Genomic DNA, 5383 nt, shown 5'->3' with positions numbered 1-5383 from the left:
ACACTACACCTTACATCCTGTCTTCTCTGTTTCTTCTGTTGCCTGGTTAGAACTTTTTGAAACTCATCCTCCTCGACTGGCTGGCTGTTTTCTGAGTCCATGTTAATATTGCCGTGGGAAGTAGCCAGTTCTTCTGGTGACTGAGTCTCCATCTCTGTACCCAGCATGGGGGAGATGTGTAGAATGTCCTTGTGTGTAGACTGAGCTAAACACCAATACTAACTTCAACGAATTCATTGTTTCGGGAGAATATTATAGGGAGGTCAGCCGGTAACTGTAACAGGCCCTTAAGTGCAATTATGTACTAAATACATAAGTATGGAAATGTACTTATTACATTTAGTACTAAAAAGTACTGTCTCTTCGGAGGATGGGTTGCCATAAACACTTGCCATGATCGCTTGGCACATGATCAAACACAGGCAACCACTGCAACAACTGTTATATTAGCTTACCGCAGAATTTATCTATCAAGGGCGCTCAGGTAATGGCTCTCACAATGGCGCCCACACAGGTCTGCCACAAAATCGCTATAGGACTGCCTCACAAGGCCTGAGACAGTCCTATACCGTCTAGTCCTGACTTGAGCACTTTAAGTCGTCCACAGGCTTCACACATAAACGCCTGCTTGATTACCTCCTCTTGAAGGGGCACACAACTAACTAGGGGTTCTCCTCCTCAGCCAGGAGCTCAAACTCAGTGCAACCCTCTCTCACGACCTCTGTATCTCAAGAAAAGACAAGACGTCCTCGCGAGTCTCATATTATGTCAGTATAATATATCAACACCTCTCACCATGTCAAATATTTCCATGTTCATCCTCTACTAATGGTTATAAACTATTCACTGACATTTGTCAAGTATTTAATATATATTCACATATCTATAATTCCTCTGAACTCTCAATCAGGTCCAGATTGCCGAATAACTCTCATAGAGGGTTGACTTGTTCTTCAGGCTACCTGGGGTCATAACAGTGGGTGCTGATGTTGAGTCTCTTATCTATGTATAGGCCAAGGAGCTCTCCATCATTTTTATTTCCGATGTTTACATCGTTTATCTGAAGCTGAATTGGATTTGTTGATTTGTTTCCAATTAAGATATAGTGGATGTTTTTTATGTTTAGTGTGAGTTTGTTGGTTGACATCCATAAGTGGACTTTTTCTAAATTCATTATTTAAAAAAAATAATGTATGTGTGGGCTGGGGTGAGAGTAGTTGAGGGTTGTATCGTCAGCAAATAATATAGGTTTAAGAATGTAAGAGCATAAAGCAGATCAATGACATATAAAAGAAATAGTTGTGGTCCTAGGATGCGGCACTGTGTCACTCCTACAGTTTATGGTAGAGTGGGAGAGGTTATACAATTGATGGCTACATATTGGTGTCTATCACTAAATGGAAAATGAAATGGAAAAGCTCTCAGCCTGCTAACAGGAGTCAGCAGTCGTCTGTTCTTGTATCAACCTTAGTGTGTTAAAGTAAAACATATATACGATAAAAGGCCATAATTCTTCGGAAATCAACAGAAAACTGGACATGATAGGTGGTGTACTTTGTGTTCATTAGATATGAATATCACTTAGATATACATAGAGGCAGACTATGCATTTTGACTGAAACACTTTGTGTAATAATGGCTTTATTAGTATGTGTAACTCCTGTACCTAAAATTGTACATTACTCTTATGTTGTTTAAACGCATTTTTTTGCAAAAATATATTAATATTATAATTATTATTATAATAAATTTATGGAAACACTTTAATGCAAATGAAAAGACCCAGTCTATGAAACTCACTCCCTAATGAATTAATAACAAATATAAACAATTATATTATCAATCTATCAGAAGAAATACAGAATTATATAAACATGTTTGCTGATGATGCTAAGCTATTGTGCAAGATAAAATACCTTGAACATTGGTATGACCTTCAATATGACCAAGACAAAATGAGTGTCATTCTGGTGCTTTGCGAAAATAATTTTGGGGTTCAGTTCCTGAGCCTGTTATGTGCCTCAGTAATCATTTTTTCACTACCACCAACATGATTGTATGGAGAGTATAATAAATAAGCTATAAACCAGCTAGAGTATTGGAAATCTTTATTAAATACAACATAGTTGCTAATCATCATAGAGTAAAATGCTAATCCTGATCTGAAGCTCTTCCTTGATAGATGTAATAGGACCAAAGATCACAACATCATACACATATATCTCTCTGACATCCGTAGAGTATAGCTAAATCTGTGCAAAAAATCCCTGCAAATAAAAGAACCCTGTCTATGGAACTCACTCCCTCCAAAATTAAATAATTGTCCAACCTATGCTTTACTAAAAAATAAAAACCAAAAGTACTTAATTACATCCTTATAGTTTCCTACCATGTGCTTCAAACTCACACCGTATCTTTTGCTATTTACCCATCTTTACTACTAAAGACATGTAACATCATCTCCTGTGTAATCAATGCAATAAATTTGTTATTGTATTATTATATTGAAATCAAATTTGCTAGAATATACATTTTATTTACTCCTACTTTTATCTGTTAGGTTAAGGACCTGCCCGAAATGCTGTACATGACAGTGGCTTTGCAACAGTGTAATAGCCCAATGTTATGTACTTCACACAACCCAATATACTTTGTTGTATATTTAAATACACACTTAAATATATAAAGTTTAGAAAATAGTTTATATCTCTATATTTTTAATAAAATATATAACATCAGTGTTTATGAACGTATCTTTGTGAATAAATAATTCATAAGATATTTGCAATCAGTGTTTAACTTTTGTCTCATTTAATTTGTACGTAGAATTCTATGTCTGTTAATATGGGTCCCAGTAGTACAGCCGGGTTCATTCTCGATGCACAATCAAGAATTCCTGGTTCAAATTCTGGGCGGGATAGAAATGGTTAGGCGCATTTCCTTTCACCTAATGCCTCTGTTCACCTAGCATTGAGTGGGTAATGAGGAGTTAGTCAGCTTGTTGTAGGGTTACATCCAGGGCGAGGTCATTAATTTGGCCCTTGGTGAGGGAGACCTCGGTATATGTCTACTGTTTATGAATACACTCTGGCTTGCTGTCTGCCAACACAATGAATTATTACTACTATCATTATTATATTAATAGCTGACTGAATATAATAATAATAATCTATCTATATAAGGGGGCTTATCAAACGCAAAAATTCGGAAAAAATCGAATCTTTTTGAAAAATTTATAAAAATACTACAACGTTCTGGCAACACTTTGGCGCAAACCCGAGAATGTTATGATATAAATTAAAGTATTTATGGTACATTTCCATGCGTAATTGTGCAGAATCCGGTGCCCCGCGGCTGTGGCGCGCCAAGAGTATTGCGTCGTACGTTCTAAACGTCAATTTTTTCGTAATAACGTCGGAAATAACTCTGTATATATGACAACAAATATACACTCATTGGCAACCGTCTCCTAGTGGGGGTGAGTGAGGCAGCAAGCTACCAGTCACATGGTGTGTCCTGTTGAGAGTGGAGGGTGTCGACGCGCGCTCCATTTTTGCTCCTGGAATCTCGCTTTTGTAGCTTCTAGCGCACAATGACCTATAAACGGAAGGTTCTGAAGGCAAGAGTAGCCAATTTGACACGCGGTCGCCGTCTTTGGCTGGAAAGAAGAGACGCTGTTGAACAAGGGAGGTTATTATCAAGTGAAGATAGAGGCGGCCTCCCCGCCTCAGCTGTGAGAGGCATGACACAGCCGCCACACCCCTCCTCACACATCCTCCTCAACCCCTCGATGTGTATGGACTGGCCACGACAGTGCTATCTACATCTGGTGTGGCAGTGCCATCTACATCTACTGCTGTGGCAGTGCCGTCTACATCTGGTGTGGCAGTGCCATCTACATCTGGTGTGGCAGTGCCACCTTGAGGACCCACAATTCGGACCAATTTCAATAGGTTAGTATGTTTTAGTGTTATAATTTGGTATTTGGTAATAATTGTAATATGTATGTGCAGGATATATATATGTATATATATATTTTTTTTTTCCATTTTTTTTTTCGTTTGTTATCAGGGGATGTGCATGGAACTTGCACACCTTGCTCAATGGATGCCTATCTGCAAGGGTGCCAATTATGAACGAAATCGGTCGATGACAAACTCGGCTACAGGTGGCCGAACTTTGATCTTATTTTACTCAGGTAAGTAATTTACAACTTCAAGGTGTTTCTCAGCTTTCATTTATTAATCAATTTACATGCAAATTACACCTTATATGTAGAGTTTGTGCTTCTACAAACCTGTTGAAACATTTTAGTCCAAAGTCCATTTGTTGATTTTATAAAAATTTATAAACATCATATATTGCATATTTTTGGAAGGGTAACTTTGAATAATTATATTATTGCACTAAACACATTTTTGATAAAACTGATCACTACAATCCTTTATTATGTGCTAAATTTAATATCTGAGTGTTATAGAAATGATTTTAGTTGACACATGTGTTCCCTGAAACTATTTGAAAATGTTGAAAATTCGTTGCATAATACGTTGTGTATTTTTTTCTCCTTTTCTGTTTAAGGTGTGATGCTGAAACTTGGACCAGTTGCAGCCCTTTCTATAACCATTTCATAAATAAATTTATAAACAAATTGATCAATTTTTACTTAACCCTTAATAAGCCCCCATATAAATAAAAATGGAAATGTTCGTTTGTTCAAAATCGCTAATCTACGAAAGTTATTCACCGATTGCTTTGAAATTTTCACACAACGTTGCATTCGCATCCGAGCAGGTTTCTATATACATACTATATACATGTCATGTCTGTGAAGGTAAAAAACATGTTTTTTCTGAAAAACTGTGTTTTTCATGTGAGTGAAAACTTCGAAACCTCTTTACCGATTGCTTTGAAATTTTGACACAACGTTGCATTCGAATTGGCGCGTCTTTTTATATATCTTCTATATACATGCCTCACCTGGGACAGGAAAAAACATGCTTTTTTTGAAAAACAGCGCGATCTGTTGGACGTAAGTGCAACACACGCTGTAATCTCTGAAAGTTCTTCAAGAATTGCTTTGAAATTTTCACACAACGTTGCATTCGAATAGGCGCGTCTTTTATATTTACCTACTATATAGATGCCACCCCTGTGACAGGTAAAAACATTCGTTTTTATAAAACAACACCATGTTGCACATAATGGCAACATGCAAGCTATACTAAATATGTCACGAATTCCATTTCAATATTTCCACGTGCATTGATAAATTTAATTTTCATAGATTTCGATTTATTTTATTTTTTAGTGAGTTATTTTGTGAGACATCGTGTTGGAAATGTGATGTGTTGTTTACCATACCGTTCATTTTGTAAGTATA

The 5383-nt window shown here is 36.8% G+C and overlaps 1 long non-coding RNA gene across 1 annotated transcript; it reads left to right on the top strand.

Annotated features, from left to right (window-relative positions):
- Nucleotides 1–3519: 3519 nt before the first annotated feature.
- On the top strand, nt 3520–4651 carry LOC138371273 (uncharacterized). Its single transcript, XR_011230379.1, has 3 exons — nt 3520–3953; nt 4072–4198; nt 4582–4651. It is a non-coding gene; the product is annotated as an uncharacterized lncRNA (long non-coding RNA).
- The last annotated feature ends 732 nt before the right edge of the window (nt 4652–5383 follow it).

The sequence above is a fragment of the Procambarus clarkii genome, chromosome 35 (assembly GCF_040958095.1).
Source record: "Procambarus clarkii isolate CNS0578487 chromosome 35, FALCON_Pclarkii_2.0, whole genome shotgun sequence".
In the NCBI taxonomy this organism is placed as follows: Eukaryota; Metazoa; Arthropoda; class Malacostraca; order Decapoda; family Cambaridae; genus Procambarus; species Procambarus clarkii.
The sequence above is the reverse complement of the archived record's forward strand: the minus strand, read 5'-3'. Positions and strand labels throughout refer to the sequence as shown.